Genomic DNA, 25,000 nt, shown 5'->3' with positions numbered 1-25,000 from the left:
CTGTGACATCACGGCTGGTCGTCTTGCTGTAACGACATATCTCCATTCTGACGTCATGCTTTCATGCTATGTTGGGCCTTCGTGTTGTGACGTCATTGTGGGGGCCTTTGTGCTATGACGTCACGGTGAGTCTTCATGTTGTGACGTCATGGTGGGCCTTTATACTGTGACGTTGCAGTGGGCCGTCATGTTGCGACATCACCGCTGACCTGACGTCATGCTTTGATGTCACGGCGAAGCGTCGTGCTGTGACGCCGTAGCATCCCGTGCTTTGACGTCACGGGAAGCCTTGCTCAGGGGTGGCACTGTTTCTTTCGCATCACCAGCGGCCCTTCCATTGCCCACGCGTGTACTGTGATGGTTCGAACACGAGCTCCAGGTCAGTGGGTCTTGGGTAGACAAGAAGAAATCCCCTTTGGGCCTTGTCAATTTCTCATCCACTCACGTCTTTCATTCACACCTATCTTGCCCTCTCCCTTCCCTGCTCGACAGACATTCCCCTTAGTACCCAAGGACCCCTGAACCCCAGGCATCCCATTCTCGGTCTTCCCATCAAATTGACTTAATCTACTTTTGCCTTCTGCACTCATTTTGTTTAGCTTTTTTCTTCACCCTTTTCATATGCCCAATTATGACAGTTATATTTTCTCATGGAAATATGAATGGTCAGATAATTGAAATTTCTACCTCATTTCAAATTAGATAAACATTCATTGTGGTTGTATAACAATGATAACCAACAGTTCACCGCTCTCATTTATTGGCAGCTCATGTGACATCTCTCCATTTCGAAAGACGTAATCAGTGTATATGTAATCTTTGTTTTTTTTTTCATGTTACATTTTTACTTTATAACAGTGTTTTTCTTTCTTGCAGGTAAGTCGTTGATTCAGGAATAAGGGGAGATGGTCTGGTACATCGCCGGTTAAGTAAGTATCCAAAGCGCGGAGCCAAAGATAGGCAGCGGATATCTAGTAGGCTGTTTACAGTGCTTACGACCTTGCATAACAGCATCATTTCCTTTCTTCCTCCTCCTCCTCCTCCTTTTGATATTCTGCCTTCTCCTACACTTCCCCCTCTCTCTCCTACTCCTACTACTCCTCCTCTCACAACTCTAACTTGTACTCCTCTGCCTCCTCTTACCTCTTCTGACTCCCCTGGGACCTTCCGTCTCCTTTCTCACCCCTTCCCATATTCGTACACACATTCTGTCCATCTCACAACCCCGGCCCTTATTCCTTTAGAAGAACATAAGAACATAAGAATGAAGGAGACTGCAAGAGACCATAAGGCCTACACTAGGCAGCTCCGTATTCGCTCTTCTTTGTCTCTCAGTGGGTTCACTTGAATCTTCGCCTCCACTTTCCTATTTACCTTTCCCATTCCCTTCCCATTTTTCTTCCCTGACCCCTTCCCTTTCCCATAGCCTTCCCATCCCCGCTCTCTCTCTCTCTCTCTCTCTCTCTCTCTCTCTCTCTCTCTCTCTCTCTCTCTCTCTCTCTCTCACACACACACACACACACACACACACACACACACACACACACACACACACACACACACACACACTCTCTCTCTCTCTCTCTCTCTCTCTCTCTCGTTGTTCTGTCACCCCATCCTCTCTTTCAGCTTCATCACGCTCTCTATGGTAGTGCAGGGAAAATGTAAAAATTGTATGTATTTGTTACCAAGAGAGAGAGAGAAAGAGAGAGAGAGAGAGAAAGAAAGAGAGAGAAAGAGAAAGAAAGAGAGAGAAAGAGAACTGTGACCCCACTTCCCCTATAGGTCGAGGTGGTAGGTAAGTGGAGGAAGCAAGTGTATTAGAATTCGGAATTCGTTCAGAGGGAGAGAGAGAGATAGAGAGATCTTTTCTTTAATCAACCCTACTTTTTTCATTTTTATCTTTTATCACGTTTTTTTCTTTGTAGTTATATATTCGTTTGTTTATAAATGACTCCTCCGATTTCTTCCTCCACCCCAAGATTTTTGTCTGAATACTTCCAGGGATGTGGCGTCACATATTTTTACTGTATGGAAGAGGAGGCAAGAGAAGTGGAAGGAAGGGAAGGGAAGGAAAAAGAAGGGAAAGAAATAGCAGATCAGAGGACGGAAAGGCAAGGAAGAGTAAAGGAAGGAAATAATAGAGAATAGAAGGGTTAGGAAGGGAAAGGAGGGAGATGGAAGGGTGGAGGAGAGTAGGGAAGAGAGGAAAGAGGGGAATGGTGAAGTGAAGAGAAAAGAGAGAAGAGGAGGAAAGAGGGGAATAAGGAAGTGAAAAAAGAGGAGAGGGGAATGGTAAAGTGAAGAGAAAAGAGGAGGAAAGAGGGGAATAGGGAAGTGAAAAAAGAGGAGAGAGGGGATTGGTGAAGTGAAGAGAAAAGAGGGGAATAGGGAAGTGAAAAAAGAGGAGAGAGGGGATTGGTGAAGTGAAGAGAAAAGAGGAGGAAAGAGGGGAATAGGGAAGTGAAAAAAGAGGAGAGAGGGGAATGGTGAAGTGAAGAGAAGATTAAAAGAGGGAAAAAGAGGAGAAAAGTGGGGAATAGGGAAGTGAAAAAAGAGGAGAGAGGGGAATGGTGAAGTGAAGAGGAAAGAGGAAAAAAGAGGGGAATAGGGAAGCGCAGAGAAAAGAGAGTAGTGAAAATAAAATGAGTTTAGAGAGGCAACAGAAGAGAGAGAGCCGGGAAGAGAGGAACGAAGAAGAAAAAAGAAACGGAGAGAGGCAAGGTAAGTCATGATGTGAGAGAGAGACTTCCATCCGTTCGTACCCCAATTATTCTTTATAGAATTAGAGGTTGATTGCCTCCGAAGAATCATAAGTTCACTGCTGCCCAGAAAATCCAGACTAATTCTTCGTAATCCTTTGTAATCTTTCCCCCCGTCATTTTTCTCCTCCTCCTTCTCTTCCTCCTCCTCCTCCTCCTCTTCTTCTTTATCCACCCTCTTATCCATCCTCTTCTTCCTCTTCATATTTATCCTCTTCCGCTTGGTCCTCCCTACTATCCTCCTCACACTTCCTCTTTCCAACTTTTCGTCCTGCCTCCTCCTCCTCCTCCTCCTCCTCTTCTTCTTCTTCTTCTTCTTTATCCACCCTCTTCTCCATCCTCCTCTTCCTCTTCATCTTTACCCTCTTCCTCTCGGTCCTCCCTACTATCATCCTCACACTTCCTCTTCCCAACTTTTCGTCCTGTCTCCTCCTTATCCTCCTCCTCCTCTTCTTCTTTATCCACCCTCTTCTCCATTCTCCTCTTCCTCTTCATCTTTACCCTCTTCCTCTCGGTCCTCCCTACTCCTCCTCCTCACACTTCCTCTTCCCAACTTTTCGTCCTGCCTCCTCCTCCTCCTCCTCGTCTTCTTCTTCTTGTTTATCCACCCTCTTCTCCATCCTCCTCTTCCTCTTCATCTTTACCCCCTTCCTCTCGATCCTCCCTCCTCTTCCTCCTCACACTTCCTCTTCCCAACTTTTCGTCCTGGCTCCTCCTCCTCCTCCTCCTCCTCCTCCTCTTCCTCCTCTTCTTTATCCACCCTCTTCTCCATCCTCCTCTTCCTCTTCATCTTTACCCTCTTCCTCTTGGTCCTCCCTTCTCTTCCTCCTCACACTTCCTCTTCCCAACTTTTCGTCCTGCCTCCTCCTCCTCCTCCTCCTCCTCCTCCTCCTCTTATTCTTTATCCACCCTCTTCTCCATCCTCCTCTTCCTCTTCATCTTTACCCTCTTCCTCTCGGTCCTCCCTACTCCTCCTCCTCACACTTCCTCTTCCCAACTTTTCGTCCTGCCACCTCCTCATCCTCTTCCTCTTTCTCTTTCTCTTTAATTTCCTACTCTTTCCACTCTTTCTTTTTCCACTGTCTCCCAATACATTTCCATTTTCCTCCATACCGTCATCTCCTCTTTTCTCTCTCCCCTTCCTCCTCCTTTCCCTTGTCATCTTCCTTCTCTTCCATCTCTTCCTCCTTTTCCTCTTCCTTCTCCTCTTCCTCTTTCATTATATTTCTTTAATTTCCTTCTCTTTCCACCCTTTCTTTCCCCTCCCAAGCCTTCCCATACCTCTTCCTCCTCCTCCTCCTCCTCCTCCTTCTCCTCCTCCACCCCGTCGTTATTGCTACCACAAGTGTCGCGTACCAGAAACCCGGAGCCCCATAGTGGCTGTCAACGGTCGCCTTCCCCGCGGGGGGGAGGGTTGTAGTCCTATTACCTGAATAAAATCGCCTGACGACAGCCAGAATAAAATGTACGAGCCGGCCGTGGGTAGCCCAAGCGAGGTTGTTCACAGGAATAGAAGCGCCGAAAAAAAAAAAAAACACGTGACTTTGAGTTCGAGTCCTTAGACTGCCCTGCTGCTCGGGCAGGGCCCACACACTCCCCCGACCTGACTGGAGTCGCGTGGAGTCCTTCAAAGTCCACTAAGTTGAACAAAAGACTCTCCCAACCAACTCCTTTCCTCCTCCTACTCCTCCCTCCTCCACCTCCTCCCTTCCTCCTCCTTCTACTCCCCCTCCCCTCCTCCTTCCTCCTACTCTCCTCCTTCCTCCTACTCTCCTCCTCCCCTCCTCCTACTCTCCTCCTCCCCTCCTCCTACTCTCCTCCTCCCCTCCTCCTTCCCTCCTCCTTCCTCCTACTCTCCTCCTTCCCTCCTCCTTCCCTCCTCCTTCCTCCTACTCTCCTCCTACTCTCCTCCTCCACCCTCTTCCTTCCTCCTACTCTCCTCCTCCTCCTTCCTCCTACTCTCCTCCTCCTCCCTCCTCTCCTCCCTCCTCTCCTTCTCCTCCCTCCTCTCCTCCTAGTCCCCTACTCCTATCCTCCCCTCCTCTCTTCCTTAACGTACGCCTGCTCTCCTCTTTACCCTTGCCTTCCCTTACCCTTGCCATCCACGTCCTCCATTCCCCCTCCCTCTCCCAATTCCCCTCTTCCATTCCCCCTTTATCCCTCTTCTACTCCTCTCTCTCTCTCCCCCTCCACTTCCCCTCCTCCCCTCTCTCCTTCGCTCTCTTGTCCTCCTCTTGCCCTTCCTGGTTCTCTTCCTCCCCCTCTTGTACTCCTCCTTCTCCATACCTCTCCTCCTCCTCCTCCATACCTCTCCTCCTCCTCCTCCATACCTCTCCTCCTCCTCCCCACCTCCCCTTTCTCTCTCTCCCCCTCCTCCTCTTCTTCATCCTCCTTTTCCTCCTCCTTCTCTTCTTCCCCCTCCTGCACTCCTCCTCCCCACCTCCCCTCTCTCCCCTCCTCCTCTTCTTCCTCCACCTTTTCCCCCTCCTCCCCCCCATCTCAGTGTCCTCCTCATCGTCTACTTCTCGTCCATGTTCCCTTCTCCTTGCGCGCCTCATTTTCCTCCTCCACCTCCTCCTCCTCCTTTTCCTTCCTCCACCTCCATCTTCTCTGACTTGAATGTGTTTACAAAGAAAAGAAACACAATTAATTGGATATCTTGTGAGTGGTCGGGAATAGTTAGTTTTAATGAAACGTTGATGGCATTAAGTTTGCTGGCGAGGGGGGGAGGGCGGAGGCACCACAAAGACCTGCACCCAAGAAGATACGTAGAGGAGGAGGAGGGAGGAGGAACCAAGACCCGAGGATCTCAACCTATTTTCACATGTATACCGTAGTTATGAATTGCTGTTCTGGATCCTCTTAAAGATGACTTCAACACTAATCGTTTTGCATCAGCTAGCCCAGCGTTTCTCAACCTTAGGCTCCGGAACCCTAAGGTTCCGCTAAAAATTCCTAAGGGTTCCGCGAGAACAAGTGAGAAAAGCTAATGCAGTTTTGATTTTTTTTATTATAATTTCATATGCGTAATATAATTAAACACGCACGACATATTCTTGGTTATTGTAATAATGTAATATAGACACTGTCCTATCTAACCTATTATAACGATGAAAATAAAACGAGAAAGATATGGTATATATATATATATATATATATATATATATATATATATATATATATTTTTTTTTTTTTTTTTTTGCGCAGGGGTTCTTTGAGACAAGCAATTTATTTTAAAGGTTACGCAAGAGTAAAAAGAAGAACATAGGAGACTGCAAGAGACCCTAAGGCCTACACTAAGCAGTTCCATGTCTATTACCACCTATCATCCCCATCCATAAAGCTGTCTAACCGTTTCTTAAAACAATCGATAGTGTCAGCGCTCACTACATGGTTACTAAGTCTGAGTTGCTTCCCTCAGCTGATTTAAATCACCTGGCGGCACCCCGCGACTGGCGACAATTGAATGGATTAATAGATATTTGCCGTATTGATTTGGTTATTAACGTTATGTCGGTAATAACCAGCGTTTTTATGTTAGACGGATTATTGTTATCTTGGGAATAGTGAAGGAGCATCGTGGTGCTCATAACAATATTGTACCTATAGCAAACGCAAATATTATCCAAAGAACTCTGTTAACATGATAGCTAAACAGAAAACGGAATAGACTAATCTATCCCTTGAATGGCTTGAGGTTTCCTTGCGTGGAATAAAATCGCCTGGCGGCAGCCAGGATTAAATTTGCAAGTATGGCTGCCGCTGTCTATGGGTTAAGCGTCTCTTGGTGTAATCCTGGAGAGTCAGATGAATAAAATCGCTTGCCGGCAGTCAAAAATATGAAAACGATCGCGGCCGTGATCGGGACAAATAACCCAGTTGATAGAACAGTTGAAAGGAGCGGGATTAACACACACAACCTCGTGGTGCTGTGGTTAGAGGTCTCGCCTGCCACTACGGCGGTCCGGGTTCGACTCCCGCCCAGGTCTGAAATAATTTCAGTATCGCTGCGCTGCGGGTTGTTACTCCAACTCTCGTGTGCGGGGAGTTGGGTGTGTGTGTGCGTGTAAGGTCACAGTATTACCCATAGATCGGTCATGTACGAGCTATGAGCTCTTATCCTGGAGGTTAATAACTGTCGATCACGAGTACAACACGTGATCCAAGACCATGGTGAATCACATAGCAAAGGCCCTTTCCCCCTTGTAAGGAGGTGACCGAGTTAACAGAATAGTTGATTAAACACCATGGCTACCCCATTAAAACTTCGCGCTCTTGGTGACTTCTTTACCTAGTGGAGACGAGAGAGAGAGAGAGAGAGAGAGGTGGGGGAAGGGAGCACCCCTGTCTGGTTTTAATTCCGTCTTCGTGTTCCCAAGTAAGAGCTGACCGCCTTCGAGGGACAGTAAAGTTGTGTCCGGATCTGCCGGCTGCTTTCTTCTAGGAACCGTGAGGACTATTCACAGTTATGTATGTAGTGATAAAGGTTACACCCAACAAAGGAGAGAGAAAAAAAAGTTGCTGGGAATGTGCACGCGCGTGTACACACACACACACACACACACACACACACACACACACACACGAGTCCAACACGTGATCCAAAGACTATGGTGAATCACACATACACGCACGCACCCATATATACGTGATATGCCCCAAATGTAGTCAGTACTTAGAAGACACAAAATACATTATCTTGCACTGCCCTGTTAAACACAACATTGTTCAGTGTCCTCCCCCAGTGGGACCTGGACCAACCCCAGTGGTGGTGGCCAGATGCCTGAGGTCGTAGGTCTTCTGCAAGAGAAGTCAGAGGCTTCGGATGAGTTGATCCACTTTATGGTGCATTCCCGTCTCTCTACTTCTCCTTTATGATAAGTTCTTTTCCCTCCACTTCTTGATTATACGATTTCTCTCATGTACGACCCTTTACGTTCCGTTTCTTGTACAACAGTTTGGTCAACCTTTTCCTCTTCATCGTTTTGATCATACGATCCCTTTACTCCACAGTTCCGAGGTCGTTTGTTGTCTTTCCTCGACAGCGTCTATGGGTTCCCTTTCTTATATATTTTATTCATAGTCCCTTTCATTAATATCTTATTGATCAGACGTTTCCGTTCCACTACATCTCTGATCAGACGTACCCTTTCCTCTCGTATATCCCCATTATTCTCCAGCCCCCCCCCCCCCCATATATCACTCGCCCTTTTTCCTCTATGCCCTCCATTATCGTACATTCCTTTTCTCCGGTTCCCCTGTTCGTCTCTTGACATTTTCATCCGTTTCACCCCCCCCCCCAACCACCCAATTTCCCCCGCCTCCTCTTCCCCCTCAAGCCTCCCCCCCCCTCCATCCCGTCCTTCTGTTTTTGTTTCAGACTCTTTATTCCCACGTTTTTCCTTCTTTATTGTCCAGTTCTCTTTGCCTGTCCTGTCGTCTTTCTTGGCCTCTTTTCCCCCCAATGCCGAATGCCCCCCTCTTCCCCTCCCCCCTTCCTCCCCTCCCCCTCTTCCCTTCCCCTCTTCCCTTATGTTCCTCCCCTTCCCCTCTGCCTCCCACATTTTCGTTTTTGTTGTAACCTTATTGTGTTATTCCCTTCCTACATATTTACTTTCATCTACGTTCATTGTATTTCTATCATTATTATTATTAGTAGTAATAATAGTATGATTGTTATTGTTGTTACTACTAATATTATTGCTACTATCACTACTATCCTTCCCCTACTTTCATAGACTAGTTTATCCTCGCCAGTGTTCCCCATTTTTCCCTCTCTTATTTCTCCTCTCTCTCTCTCTCTCTTTTCCTCTCTTTCTCTCTCCGCTCTCCTTTCCTCTCTTCCTCTTCTCAGTCTCCTATCTTCTCTATTCACTCTCTCTCTCCGTGTCAGTCTATCTCCCTTTTATTCAAATTAGTCTGTCTCCCTTTTACTCCCTCAAATTTTCTTCCTATCTCTATCACTTTCTCTTTATTTTTATTTTTATGTTTCTCTCTATCTCCCCACCCCTCCTCCCTGCCTTCCTTCCAATCTTCCTTTGCTTCCTTCACCCAGAACTGCTATTGACAATATTTTCCCCCTCGCCGCGTCTTCGAATAAGTCTATATTTCGCCGTTCGTCCTCATTTTTTCCCGAACGCTGCACCACTTCGTCATATATATATATATATATATATATATATATATATATAAAATTTATATATATATATTATATATATATATATACATATACAGTATATATATATATATATATATATATATATATATATATATATATATATATATGTATATATATTTTCATGAAAGTAGCAGTTGCCGACAAGACTGACGAGTTAAACACCATATGAGGACGGAGCCTTTATTTGTACGACGTTTCGTTTATTACAGCTGTAATAAGCGAAACGTCGTACAAAGGCTCCGTCCTCATATAGTATATATATATATGTATATATATATATATTTATATATATATATATATATATGTGTGTGTGTGTATATATATATATATATATGTATATATAATGTATATATATATATATATATATATATATATATTTGTAATCAAAACATTACATAGCGCTGTGGCATCTTGGTTTCAGTTTGGTCTCGAACCGATGAGGCCCGGGTTCTGTGGTAGTAGAAACGATAGCGCAGTGTATTCACATTCTGAGGGACCCAAGATCAAAGCTTGGTGACGGCCGGGTTTGGTTATTTGAAAGACGTCCATAATAGTTACAACGACGAAGCGAATACAAGCCTCGGTCTTATGCTACTGTACTTCACTGGGGCCGTCGGGAGCTGTGTGAAAGACCATACCAGATTACAACTCTTTTGATTATGTGAGGTACCCGGGGTCGAAACTCGGCGACCGCCTGGTTTGATTATATTATTTGAAATTTTTATTTGTAACGATTTGTTATATATGTATATATATATATATATATATATATATATATATATATATATATATATATATATATATAAATGCAGAGCTGGGCATGTTCCTCGGTGCGTTCCGCTTTAGTTTGGCCGCGGTTAGCTCTCTCAAACTATTAAAGCAAAATAGGTGCCGGTATAGTATGTGACCTACGAAATTTTTCTTCGATGTAGTATGTGGCCTACCGGACTTTTATTTCGGTATGAACCTGTCTCTTAAACTTCAGTAGTTTGGGAGCAGTAATTCCCAAGCGCTTTCGTGTAATTCACGAAAGCGCTTGAGAATTACTATTTTCTTCCAATTTCCTTAGTAGTTACCAGCAAAATTTGTGGATCACGAGTTGTTTTTAGTGATCTTTCTGCACACACACACACACACACACACACACACACACACACACACACACACACACACACACAAGGCGTCGATAATTATGCAGGAGGATCTGAATCATCAAGTCACTTGAGCTCCTTGCCGTGCCATACTGTTGTGAAACATTAACACTGAATGCTGACTTGGAATGGCGTCTGGATGTGTCTGATACCAAGTGTCTTCGGAAAATTATGTGGGACCGCTAGAATTGCTTTGTGACGCCCATAAAATTCATGGCTGGGGCTGATTGACCCGAAGCTGTCGAGAGTGGTTTGGGATGGGAAGGGTGACTGAATGGGAGCTTGCTCGGAGAGACCGTGGGGCCTGGCGATAGCATGTGAGTGAACCAACGCGCCCCCTGGTGTATACTCCCAATTGATGATAGTGTGTGTTTGTATATAATTTATATATATATATATATATATATATATATATATATATATATATATATATCGCAACTAACACCGCAGTCAGATGAAAGAAAGAGTTGAATAAACGAAACTATATATTTCGATGGCTAACTCCAATCCTCTTCGTACTACTAAAGAGGATTGCAGTTAGCAATCGAAATATATAGTTTCGCATACTCAACACTTCTTTCGTCCGACAGTGGTGTTAGTTGTGATTTATAAATGTGTTACTACATTTCTCATCAGTGATATATATATACAGTATATATATATATATATATATATATATATATATATATATATATATATATATATATATTGGTAACCACCAAGGAAATCGGAAGGAAACAGTAATTCCCAAGCGCTTTCGTGTTATTCACCTGTATTCCCCTGAAGATGTGAATAACACGAAAGCGCTTGGGGATTACTGTTTCCTCCCGATTTCCTTGGTGGTTACCAGCAAAATTTGTGGATCATGTGTTGTTTTAGTGATCTTACTGCATATATGTATATATATATACATATATATATGTATATATATACATATATATACATATGTATATATATATATATATATATATGGTAACCACTAAGGAAATCGGAAGGAAACAGTAATTCCCAAGCGCTTTCGTGTTATTCACCTGTATTCCCCTGAAGATGTGAATAACACGAAAGCGCTTGGGGATTACTGTTTCCTCCCGATTTCCTTAGTGGTTACCAGCAAAATTTGTGGATCACGTGTTGTTTTAGTGATCTTTGTGCATATATATATATATATATATATATATATATATATATATATATATATATATATATATATATATGGAGTGGAGGTGGTGAAGTAAATAAAGGGAACTGTCGGGGTTTTATTTCTGAAGTTTCGTCATCGCCACCCTGTCATTAATCTGTCTTACATCAACATATGGATGGATGTATGTAAGACAGATTAGTGGCAGTGTAGTAAGGTAAACACAAACAGCAATTGGAGTTTTATTCTCTGACCTTTCGTCCCTACCAAGACTTCTTCAGAATACTCTGAAGAAGCATTCAAAAAGGCCTTTCGAAGGACGAAATATTAGTGAATAAAGATCTAACTGCTTTCTTTGTTTACCTCACTCTCTATCCACTCATGTGTGTGTGTGTGTATTCACCTTGGTCTTTAGACCACGTGCTGGACTCGTGATCGAAAGCTATTTCCCTCCCGGAAGGGAGGTCAGAGGTCGTATGGCCGATCTATGGGTAATGCTGTGACCTTACACGCACAGACACCCCAACTCCCCGCCCACGAGAGTCGGAATAACGACTCGAGGCGCAGCGATACTGAAGTTATTTCAGCCCTCGTCAGGATTCGAACCCGGACCGCCGTAGTGACAGTCAGGGTCTCGACCAACCGCGCCACCGAGTCGTGTGTGTGTGTACATATATATATATATATATATATATATATATATATATGTATATATATATAATGTGTGTGTATGTAAAAAAAATCGATCTTTTTGTTTGTTTCCATCACTCTTTCCTTGTCTCTGCGCGTGAATGTCTCTGCGGCTGTCGTTGTCTGGCTCGTCCATTTGCAGAGCCTCGGAGAGCGCGAGAGGGAAAATAAAGGTTTCCCATGCAAATATCTAGAAGCCTTGTCAGGTGGAATAAAGCCGCCCGACCCACAGTGCACAAGAAGCGTCTCGATGTGGCCATTAGCACCGGCTGCACGAAAGTTGTCTTCTTTTTATTATTATTATTATTTTTTTCTTCATCCTCATCCTCTTCCTCTTCTTTTTCTTGTTCGTTTTCCTCTTCTTCGTCTTCTTCCTCTTCTTCGTTTTCCTCTTCGTTTTCCTCTTCGTCTTCTTACTCTTCTTTTTCTTCTTCGTCTTCTTTTTCGTTTTCTTCTGTAGATGTGTAGCGTCTATCTACATAATTATGTTATACTGGTGTTTGGAGAAGGAAAATCTGGGCGGTGACTTTCTGTACTGATTTCAGTATTCTTTCTCGTTTCTACATATAATGTAACCTCCCAAGGAACCTGGGGGTGGGGGTTGCCAGATTTTACATGCATATATACAGATTTACAGTGGTGCCATATACTGATCGGTACAAAAAAATCAGTTGAGCGACGGTGATAGGCGCCGGACAGTCGCCGTTTCCCTTTGTAGTCGAGTAGGGCGGTCTCTTTTGTCCGACGCAGGCGTCAGGGCGTTTTCCCGAAACGCTGGCGAGGCCTGTTGTTCAAGCGCTGGCGGCTTCTATTGTTCGAGCAGGTGTTGCCTGGAAGCCTGGTCTTCGGGTCACTAGGAACAATTGAATGTCCCTTGCTTGAGATTAGGAGGAACAATAGATAGTCCCTACAGAGTTGGTCGGAAAGACGTTGGAGTACCTCTCGCTCTATATGCGCGCGCGCGCGCGTGTGCACGCTGGACATCGAAGGAGACCTTCGACTTCTCCTTTTCTTTGTTTTCTTCGTCTTCTCCTTTTCTTCGTTTTCTTCTTCGTCTTCTTTTCGTTTTCTTCTTTTCATCGTTTTCTTCTTCGTCTTCTTTCGTTTTCTTCGTCTTTTCTTTTTCTTCTTTTCTTCGTTTTCTTCTTCATCTTTTCGTTTTCTTCGTCTTCTTTTCGTCTTCCTCTTTTATTCGTTTTCTTCGTCTTCTTCATTTTCTTCTTTTCTTTGTTTTCTTCTTCTTTTCTTTGTTTTCTTCTTTTCTTCGTTTTCTTCTTTTCTTCGTTTTCTTCCTCTTTTTCTTTTTCCCCTTTTTCTTCTGAGATTTGTTCTGGTTGGTGTCGGGTTCTTCGATTCAGCTGACGCATCAAGTTTCCGGGTGGTTTGTGTCTTCAGTCCGGGGATTTGATTTTCGGATTTTGTTCCCTTCCTCAGTAAAAACTTTGAAGATTTCTCTCTGTTTTTTTTTTTTTTTTTTTTTTTTTTATACAACCCGTCGTCATTGTTGTTATTTTATTTTTATTGAATCGGAAACTTCTCCATCGCTGCCTCCACAACCTTAACTTACACTCTCTGGAAAGACGCAGAGTGTGAGGTGATCTAATAGAGGTGTTCAAGTGGATCAAAGGCTTTAACAAGGGTGATGCAAACAAGGTCATCATATTAAAACAACAGGGCAGGAGTCGCAGTAATGCTTTTAAACTGGACAAATTTAGATTTGAAAAGGAAATAGGCAAGAATTGGTTTACTAATAGTGTGGTCGACGAATGGAATAAACTTAGTAACCATGTAGTAAGCGCTGAAACTATCAGTTGTTTTAAGAAACGATTAGACAGCTTTATGGATGGGGATGACAGGTGGTGATGGATACGGAACTGCCTAGTGTAGGCCTTATGGTCTCTTGCAGTCTCCTTCATTCTTATGTTCTTATGTATGTTAACACCACAGCCATTACCACCATCACTACTACTACTACTACTACTACTACTACTACTACTACCACTGCTACCACCACTACCGCCGCCACCTTCGCTACCACCACCACTGCATCCGCAACCACCACCATGACTACCGATGGCAGCTTTATGTTAAAAGTACTTCGTTATTACCCTCATCTTTCTTTCGGTGGCACTTGATAAAACACTTAGTCTTTCTGAACGCTGTAATTGAGTATTAAGTAGTGGAAGTTTTATGATATATTGATCGGTTTTGTGTTTGTTTTTAATAAAGAAATATAGTTCTGTGGATTGATTATATATATAGAGTTAAGAAAGACTAAGTGTTTTATCAAGTGTCACCGAAAGAAAGAAGAGGGTAATAACCAAGTCCTTTTAAGACAAAGTTGCCATCGGATTTAATGGCCACTTTGGCCTGCAGCCAGAGAAACGTGAGTAAATGCTGAAGCAGCATGTATATATATTTTTATATAATTAACTCATAATCGCCCTTTACTGTTGTGTATATTGGCATTTCGTTATATATATGTATATATATATATATATTATATATATATATATATGTGTGTGTGTGTGTGTGTATACAACACTGAATGGGGGCCCAGTGATTAGAGATACATTTTAACAACCACAATGCACTTACCGATTACGCTATCAAGAGATATATCTCTCTTGATAGCGTAATCGGTAAGTCACTACAGCACTTGTCATACACTAGCCGGGTTCGAGTCCTTGGGAGTACCGCATTTCAATTTCTGCATGTTAGCCTCCATCGGGTATCCCGATGTTGATGGCTTAGAATGTGTGTATATATATATATATATATATATATATATATATATCTATATATATATATATATATACCAATGGAAATGTGTTATAGTAGAAAAAATCGTAAATGACAAATCAGAATTTTGGAGTAATTGGGGGAAACCTGGAATCGCAAGTGAATAGTTCTTTCATCGCCTATGTCCAGCGCTTCTGTCTTTGATGGTAAAGGAAGAAAATATTCCGTGACTCTGATCAGTAGGGGTGGCCTGGAACCCCCAGCAGCACTCGTTCGCGTCCGAAGCGGCGGTCTATGGTGAATGGAATAGTCTGGATGAGAGTTCCGCCCGCCTGCCCACTACTGGAACGTTCGAACCTTGCAATCTTGTTTTGGCCGTTCCTGATCTAGTTCGTACCGTGTTTGCCTTTTGTAGTGCCTCGGTGTGTTCTTTATTAAACCGTACATTTGAACACCGTGCAAGGCTGGTGCATAGTTCAGTGTCGAGGGGTCCCATTAAGCTGCAGCTTGTGATGCTGGTTTTGAAGTGAACATCTCATGTTTACATTAATTAACGTCAAAGGGATCATGCATATATCCAGGTCTGGCTCTGTGCAGTCAGCTGTTTCGTAGTCTCTACGTACTCGCTAGTTAGTCCGAACTGACGTTAGTCTCTACTATTTTCCAACCGAAAATGTGTGCGTTTTGTGTGTGTCATTGTGACAAATGAAAATTAGCTCCACCGCAAGGACTCGAACCTTTGCCTTAGCGATTGCTTATCATGAAGCAAAGACGATAACTTTGACCCAGCCAGACCGATCAAAAGGTCGTTCCTTTTGTATGGTCTGGCTGGCTCAAAGCTATCGTCTTCGTATCATAACATACAGTCGCTAAGGCGAAGGTTCGAGTCCTTGCGGTGGAGCTAATTTCCATACACACACACACACACACACACACACACACACACACACACACACACACACACACACACACACACACACATATATATATATATATATATATATATATATATATATATGCACATACATTAGTATGAATCACTAGTGTACAGTGATATCATACCAGTAACTATATTATAGATAATGTATGCTAGATCGAATCCGGGCCTTCCTGTTTAGTTGGAAAGAAATTATCTTAGTATTTTGGATTCGATCCAAGGGGTAACAGCCAGAACAGTTCTTGATATATATATATATATATATATATATATATATATATATATATATATATATATGTATATATATATATATATATATATTATATATATATATATATATGTATATATATATATGTCCCGTTCTGGGGTACTGACAGCTTGTTATCATGCCATGCAACCAGTGTTGTTTTAGTGACGGTTCTGGGATGCCCCAACGGACCGAGGCCACACATCATTCGTCGTGCATATATGTACACACACACACACATACACTATAATATAGTTAAGATTGCATATGCACCTATTATGTACACACATAGTCACTTTTGTGTGCATATACTGCACATGCAAGGCGTATATGTAAACAAGACCAGGGCATATAAAGTAAAATGAAATGATAAATAAAAGGTGAAACAATGGAGTCATTCTGTGGAAAAAAGTCACAACCGATAGCGGAAGAGTAGAAAATGTTCCGAAATTCGTTTCGGAATTCATCCGCTTTATCAAAGAAAATTTGTTGCAAATATGCAAAAAACGGGATTTTTTTTTTTTTTTTTTTCTCTCTCCCAGTCTGGACCAGATGTTTGGGAATATCCCCCCCAGGAAGAACTCCAGCGTGCAATTGCAGATGAATTAGCAACGATTTCCAAGCAGGAATATGCATAGAGCCCATGTTCTCTCTCTTGCCAACAAATTTGAAACCAGTAGCACTCTGAATACGTATGGGTAATATAAATATAAATATACTGTGTATATATATATATATATATATATATATATATATATATATATAAACTTTCCTAATATATATATATATATATATATATATATATATATATATATATACATGGGATTAAACTTTCCTACTGGGATTCGAACCCTCGCCTGAGCGGCTTGCTTATTATAAGACGAAGGCCGTACCATCGTGCCACGACGACCCTTCAAAATGGAACGACTTAGTTCACGGCCTGGTCGTTCCAAAGTCGTTTCATTTTAAAGGGTCATCGTGACACGATGATACTGCCTTTGTCTTATAATATGCAAGCCACTCAGGCAAGGCTTCGAATCCTTAAAGGAGAGTTTAATTCCATATGTCATAGTGACACTATATATATATATGTATATATGTATATACATATATATATATATATATATATATATATATATATATAATGATATATACAGTATATAGTACGTGTGTATTTAAAATGTATAGTTACCCTGGCTATTCAGTCTCGGTTGGTAAAATTGGTTGTACAGGCCACATGTAAGCGCCTTCCTGTATCTCAATTTTTGTATCAATAAGTCTTATTTATTTGTGTAATTGTATATACATTCCTTTCCGCCCTCTATTCCTCCTCCTCTTCCTTCTCTTCTCTTATACTCATCTTTCTATTATTACCGTCCTCCTCTTCTCCTTTTCTTCTTTCTCCCATACCCCTACTCCTCCTCCTCCTCTTCCTCCTCCTCTCCTACTCTTCTTTCTCCTCCTTATCACCCTTATCGTCTTCCTCCTCTTTCGCCACCTCTTCATCTTCCTTTACTCTTATTCTTTCGTTATCTCCTCCTCTCCTTCTCTTCTTTCTCCTTATCATCCTTATCGTCTTCCTCCTCCTCTTTCTCCACCTCTTCATCTTCCCTTACTCTTATTCTTCGTTATCTCCTCCTCCTCTCCTACTCTTCTTTCTCCTTATCATCCTTATCGTCTTCCTCCTCTTTCTCCACCTCCTCTTCATCTTCCCTTACTCTTATTCCTCGTTATCTCCTCCTCCTCCTCTCCTACTCTTCTTTCTCCTCCTTATCATCCTTATCGTCTTCCTCCTCCACCTCTTTCTCCACCTCCTCTTCATCTTCCCTTACTCTTATTCCTCGTTATCTCCTCCTCTCCTCTTCTTAGTCATTATCTTATCGTCATTCTTATCGTACTATTTCTCTTTCAACGTCTCTTCATCATCCTCTCATATTCCTCTTCCTCCACCTCCTTCTCCTCCTCTCCTCCTTTCCTCTTCTCCTCCTCTCCTCCTCGTTTTACTCCTTATCATCATCCTATCGTCACCCCTATCGTCCTCTTCCTCTTTCTCCATCACGTCTACATCCTCCTCCTCCTCCTCCTTTCCTCTTCTCCTCTTCTCCTCGTTTTACTCCTTATCGTCATCCTGTCGTCACCCCTATCGTCCTCTTCCTCTTTCTCCATCACGTCTACATCCTTCTCCTCCTACTCCTCCTTTCCTCTTCTCCTCTCCTCCTCGTTTTACTCCTCGTTATCATCATCCTATCGTCACCCCTATCGTCCTCTTCCTCTTTCTCCATCACGTCTAACTCCTCCTCCTCCTCCTCCTCCTCCTCCTTTTCTCTTCTCCTCCTCTCCTCGTTTTACTCATCCTTATCATCATCCTATCGTCACCCCCATCGTCCTCTTCCTCCTCCATCACGTCTACAGCCTCCTCCTCCTCCTCCTCCTCCTCCTCCTCGCTTTTCCTAGCTCTTTCTGCCTCCTTTGATGCGTAATCTTTACTTAGGAATTCGGCGTCAAAGCTCAAAGAGCCTCAGGCCGATGCGAGACTCCAAGAGTACCTCCTCCTCCTCCTCTTCCTCCACTTCCTCCTCTTCCTCCTCATCCTGTTCCTCCTTTTTGTCCTCTTCTTCCACGTCTTCCTCCTGCTTCTGTTCCTCCTCTTTCTCCTCATCTTGTTCCTCCTTTTTGTCCTCCTTTTCCTCCTCTTCCTCCCCGTCTTCCTCCTGCTTCTGTTTCTCCTCCTCTTCCTCCTCTTCTTGCCCTCATTTTGTTCCTCCTTTTTGTCCTCCTTTTCCTCCACGTCTTCCTCCTGCTTCTGTTCCTCCTCCTCTTCCTCCTCTTCCTCCTCATCCTCCTCATCTTGTTCCTCCTTTTTCTCCTCTTCTTCCACGTCTTCCTTCTGCTTCTTCTCCTCATCCTGTTCCTCTTTTTTGTCCTCCTCTTCCTCCACGTCTTCCTCCTACTTCTGTTCCTCCTCCTCTTCCTCCTCTTCTTGCCCTCATCTTGTTCCTCCTTTTTGTCCTCCTCTTCCTCCTCTTCTTCCTCCTGCTTCTGTTCCTCCTCCTCTTCCTCCTCATCTTGTTCCTCCTTTTTGTCCTCCTTTTCCTCTTCTTCCTCCACGTCTTCCTCCTGCTTCTGTTCCCCCTCCTCTTCCTCCTCATCCTCTTCCTCCTTTTCCTCCTCTTCCTGCACGTCTTCCTCCTGCTTCTGTTCCCCCTCCTCTTCCTCCTTTTTGTCCTCCTTTTCCTCCTCTTCCTCCACGTCTTCCTCCTACTTCTGTTCCTCCTCCTCTTTCCCCTCATCCTGTTCCTCCTTTTTGTCTTCCTCTTCCTCCTCTTCTTCCTGTTTCTGTTCCTCCTCCTCTTCCTCCTCTTTCCCCTCATCCTGTTCCTCCTTTTACTCCTCTTCCTCCACGTCTTCCTCCTGCTTCTGTTCCTCTTCTTCTTCCTCCTCATCCTGTTCCTCCTTTTTGTCCTCCTTTTTGTCCTCCTTTTCCTCCTCTTCCTCCTCGTCTTCCTCCTGCTTCTGTTCCCCCTCCTCTTCCTCCTCATCCTCTTCCTCCTTTTTGTCCTCCTTTTCCTCCTCTTCCTCCACGTCTTCCTCCTGCTTCTGTTTCCCCTCCTCTTCCTCCTTTTTGTCCTCCTTTTCCTCCTCTTCCTCCACGTCTTCCTCCTACTTCTGTTCCTCCTCTTTCCCCTCATCCTGTTCCTCCTTTTTGTCTTCCTCTTCCTCCTCTTCTTCCTGTTTCTGTTCCTCCTCCTCTTCCTCCTCTTTCCCCTCATCCTGTTCCTCCTTTTACTCCTCCTCTTCCTCCACGTCTTACTCCTGCTTCTGTTCCTCCTCTTCTTCCTCCTCATCCTGTTCCTCCTATTTGTCCTTCTTTTCCTCCTCTTCCTCCACGTCTTCCTACTGCTTCTGTTCCTTCTCTTTCTCCTCATCCTGTTCCTCCTTTTTGTCCTCCTTTTCCTCCTCTTCCTCCACGTCTCCCTCCAGCTTCTGTTCCTCCTCCTCTTCCTCCTCTTTCTCCTCATCTTGTTCCTCCTTTTTGTCCTCCTTTTCCTCCTCTTCCTCCACGTCTTCCTCCTGCTTCTGTTCCTCCTCCTCTTCCTCCATGTCTTCCTCCAGCTTCTGTTTCTCCTCCTCTTCCTCCTCCTCCTCTTCCTCCTTTTCCTCCTCTTACTCCTCTTCCTCTTCATCCTGTTCCTCCTTTTTGTCCTCCTTTTCCTCCTCTTCTCCACGTCTTCCTCCTGCTTCTGTTCCTCCTCCTCTTCCTCCTCTTCTTGCCCTCCATATCTCTCGCCTCCCACCCATTCCTCCCCGCGTGTCACCACATCCTGTCTCTTCCGTCTTCGCATCCCCTGCGATCCTTCTTGGCAGCGTCCTCCTGTGCACAGCTCGTCCATCCTCATATTCCGCCCCAAAACCCAACTCCCACACTCCCTCCAGCCCCGCCTCCATCTTCACCCTCTTCGTCATTGTCACTCCCCCTGCCTGAAGGTGACTCCAAAAAACTCCCCTTAATTCTCTCATTATCCATCGCCATTATCGGTCATAATCCCTTTTGTCCGAACCCGTTTCGAATCCTGAGTAGACCTGCTTGCTCAGGCTCCTCCGTCCACATTATCTCGTTCCTTGTCACGCCCCTTCCTGTAGACCCCGTCCCCCCCCCCTCTTTATTCCCTGCTTCATACCCCTCCTACCAAAGGATAAATAATAATAACACTAATGACCCACTTTCGGAGAAGAATAAGCGAAAGTATAAAGATCCGTATATTTCGATCACTAACTGTGATCCTCTTCAGCAGATGTGAATTACACATCTGCTGAAGAGGATCACAGTTAGTGATCGAAATATACGGATCTTTTTACTTTCGCTTATTCTTCTTCGAAAGTGGGTCATTAGCATTATTTTACCAATGTGCTACGACATAATTTTTTGTGATAAATAATAATGATAATAAAGATAATGATAATACACACATACATATACCAAAAGTTCCTTTCCACCTTATAAGGAGGGTGGCTGAGTCCGTGCATAACCACCCTATACACAATCTACACTTATCCAGAACCTTGTCCTTCTTCTTCTTCTTCTTCTTCTTCTTCTTCTTCTTCTTCTTCTTCTTCTTCTTCTTCTTCTTCTTCTTCTTCTTCTTCTTCTTCTTCTTCTTCTTCTTCTTCTGCTGCTGCTGCTGCTGCTGCTGTCTTAGCTCCACGTACGAAGGGTTCCCTGTCTCCATCCCACTGCCCGGGTCAGAAATAACGGAGAAACTCGCATATTTTCCACTGCAGAGTCTGCCAGCCGAAGTTGGTGTACCCCCTCTGCTTCATTACATGTCGATCCTCCCTCCCTCATCCACTCGAGAGGAAACGAGAAAATATCCCTTAGGGCCACGTCATTTCCTCATCCATTTAAAACCAATTTTCATTCGCCTGTCTGTTGACCTCTCCTTGTCCGACAGACATTTCCTTTTGCATTCACTTCCCTATTTCCCCCTCCATCCAGTTCATTCCTAGTCTTCTCATCAGGTTTCCTCAAACCCTTTCTGCCTTCTACAAGTCTTTCTTCACTCATTCTTTCCTTGTCCAAACCAACCCAGCACTCTTTGAACCATCTTATCTGCCAGCTGTCTCTATTCTTCCAACCCAGCACTCTTTGAACCATCTTATCTGCCAGCTCTCTCCTTCCAACCCAGCACTCTTTGAACCATCTTATCTGCCAGCTCTTTCTCTCCTTCCAACCCAGCACTCTTTGAACCATCTTATCTTCCAGCTCTCTCTCCTTCCAACCCAGCACTCTTTGAACCATCTTATCTGCCAACTCTCTCTCCTTCCAACCCAGCACTCTTTGAACCATCTTATCTTCCAGCTCTCTCTCCTTCCAACCCAGCACTCTTTGAACCATCTTATCTGCCAGCTCTCTCTCTCCTTCCAACCCAGCACTCTTTGAACCATCTTATCTACCAGCTCTCTCTCTCTCCTTCCAACCCAGCACTCTTTGAACCATCTCATCTACCAGCTCTCTCTCCCTCCAACCCAGCTCTCTCTCCTTCCAACCCAGCACTCTCTGAACCATCTTATCTGCCAACTCTCTCTCTCTCTCCTTCCAACCCAGCACCCTCTGAACCATTTTATCTGCCAGCTCTCTCTCCTTCCAACCCAGCACTCTCTGAACCATCTTATCTGCCAGCTCTCTCTCTCTCTCTCCTTCCAGCCCCGCTCTCCGCCTCGCCTCTTTCCTCACCTCCACCCTCATATCCCTTACCTTACCATACTTCTTAGACACTTCATTTAGTCCTTGTGCTTCCCTTCCCCCTCCTCTTCCTCCTCCTCCTCCTCTTTCTTCAAGTCTTTGCTCCATGTAGTGCATTGGGCAAAACCAATCCCTCTTACAGTCTCCCTTTTTCGTTCAACATCAGATACCCATTTCTCACAACACTTTTCATTCCTCTCAGACATTTACTTGTCCTCTTACTCTGTAATTCATCTCCGACTCCAGCTCTCCATTTCCTGCTATATGTGACCTCAAATACTTAAAGCTCTGCGCCTCCTCCAACCCTGTGCCACCCTTACCCTTTGTACTATCTTAGTACCTTAGTTTTGTTCACACTGCTTTCAGCTTCCTCCTCTCACATGCTCCTCCATCCCACAATCTGCTTTTCTTCTTCTTCTTCTTCGTCTTCTTCTTCAACGACGACGACGACGACGACTTGGGAAAAAGTTTTGTCATTCGTAAGCATCAGCAGGGCCATCTCCCACTTCCTCCACTCCCACGTACTAGCTCCAAAACCCTGACTAGTACCCCATCAATTACCCCTTGCCTTAGATCCCTTGTAGGAGATCCACGCCTACCAGGTAGCCGGGAACAGCGACCATATTGACATTTTAGTCACTCAAAGAAGAAATACCGGTAATGTGTTGTGTGGACTAGGGTCCCTTGTAGGAGATCCACGGCTACCGGGTAACCGGGAACAGCCACCAGATTGACATTTAAGTCACTCAAAGAAGAAATGCCGGTAATGTGTTGTGTGGACTAGGGTCCCATGTAGGCGATCCACACCTACCAGGTAACCGGAAACAACCACCAGACTGACATTTTAGTCACTCAAAGAAGACATAATGTGTTGTGTGGGGATGGCTAGGGTGGAACAGTGAAAGATGTTGTGGTTGGTGCCCTCTATGCCATGGCCATCTCCCACTTCCTCCACTCCCACGTACTAGCTCCAAAACCCTGACTAGTACCCCATCAATTACCCCTTGCCTTAGATCCCTTGTAGGAGATCCACGCCTACCAGGTAGCCGGGAACAGCGACCATATTGACATTTTAGTCACTCAAAGAAGAAATACCGGTAATGTGTTGTGTGGACTAGGGTCCCTTGTAGGAGATCCACGGCTACCGGGTAACCGGGAACAGCCACCAGATTGACATTTAAGTCACTCAAAGAAGAAATGCCGGTAATGTGTTGTGTGGACTAGGGTCCCATGTAGGCGATCCACACCTACCAGGTAACCGGAAACAACCACCAGACTGACATTTTAGTCACTCAAAGAAGACATAATGTGTTGTGTGGGGATGGCTAGGGTGGAACAGTGAAAGATGTTGTGGTTGGTGCCCTCTATGCCATGGATCTAGGTCAGCATCTATGACTTGGCCTATTCTGTGCATGTACTGCCCCAGTGCTGAGTGGTGACCTGAACGCAGTTGTGCTTGTGTGGTTCTTGTTTCTCTTTGGAGTGGATATCATCTTGGGTTTGACGGATCAAGAAATTTTGTGATCATCTTGGGTTTGATGGATCAGGAAATTTTGTGATCATCTTGGGTTTGATGGAGCAGGAAATTTTGTGATCATCTTGGATTTGATGGAGCAGGAAATTTTGTGATCATCTTGGGTTTGATGGAGCAGGAAATTTTGTGATCATCTTGGGTTTGATGGAGCAGGAAATATTGTGATCATCTTGGATTTGATGGAGCAAGAAATTTTGTGGTCACTTTTGAAGTGATTGTTTTGTGTTGTGAGACAGAACGTGTTTTTCTATGGTGCATGTGGTACAGGTGATAGGTTATTGTAGTTGTTTGAATAGAGGGGGGGTCGCCGATTTAATGAAGCTGCCTTACTGTGGATGTGCTGTGTCTTGCGACACTGCTTCTGACCCAGGGCAGTGGACAAGGTGTAGGGATGACCCGTCATCCAGGAGGTGCTCAGATAAGAGGGAGGGTGGAGGGGTGTGAAGTGTATTCAGGGATGGAATGGGTGGAAATGATTTTATGCCTTTCCCTTTTTGGCCACCTCCCTTGTAAGGGGGAAAAAGCCTTGGTATATGTATGTATGTACGTTGAATAGTACAGTATACTGTTGGTGTATTTTTTTCATGTGCATTTATGGGGAAGACTTTGGTTTCTTTGAACGATGTTCTCGTGGGGTACCTTTGGTGCATCCTCTTTTTTTTTGTATTATGTTTTCATTGTATTATGTTTTCATTGCCGTTAGAAACCATGTTGTTTGTAAATTGTGATAAGGATTTCCCTCTTCTGTTCAGAAACCGTGCTCACGACTGATTTTAGTACGTTTCGTTCTTATTGATCATCACTGTTAGAGCTTGACATGTGGGCTGAAGGTCATATATCAGAAGTGAGGCCTATATATGTATGTATGTGTGTGTGTGTGTTTATATATATATATATATATATATATATATATATATATATATATATATATATATATATTTTTTAAATGAAGGGCTTGTCTATCCAAAAACTTTGTTGGTTGTTTCTATCCATCTATCTCCCCCCTCTCTCTCCCGCTCTCTCCCCTCTCTCTCTCCCCTCTCTCTCCCCCTCTGTCTCTGCCCCCCTCTCCCCTCTCCCCCTCTCTCTTATTCTCTCTCTTCTCTCTTTTTTCTCTATCTCTTACCTATCTCTCTACATCGATCCTCTTCTTTCTCTTGTTTTCTCTTCTTTTTGTTGCACTTCACGGGCGGTGAGCCCGGGCGAATGGCCGAGTTGCATTTGGCGCGTCCTTGCACCACGGCTGCGGCGAGGACGCAGTTCGATTCCCAATGGTCGACCTCTTCCTCTCGATCTCCAGGAAGTATCGTGGTGTCCAGCGGATTCTCTTGTTCTTTATATTCTTCCTTTATTTTGGTTTATTTATTATTATTATTATTT

The 25,000-nt window shown here is 44.0% G+C and overlaps 1 protein-coding gene across 1 annotated transcript in view; it reads left to right on the top strand.

Moving 5' to 3' along the window:
- The window catches only part of LOC143039041 (neurobeachin-like), a 668,097-nt gene that overhangs the window by 289,884 nt on the left and 353,213 nt on the right, over positions 1–25,000 (top strand). The window lies entirely within an intron of this gene.

Source organism: Oratosquilla oratoria, chromosome 25, assembly GCF_046742065.1.
Source record: "Oratosquilla oratoria isolate Oo_2021 chromosome 25, ASM4674206v1, whole genome shotgun sequence".
Lineage (NCBI taxonomy): Eukaryota > Metazoa > Arthropoda > Malacostraca > Stomatopoda > Squillidae > Oratosquilla > Oratosquilla oratoria.
Note: the sequence above shows the minus strand (reverse complement) of the source record. Positions and strands in the feature narration are given on the sequence as shown.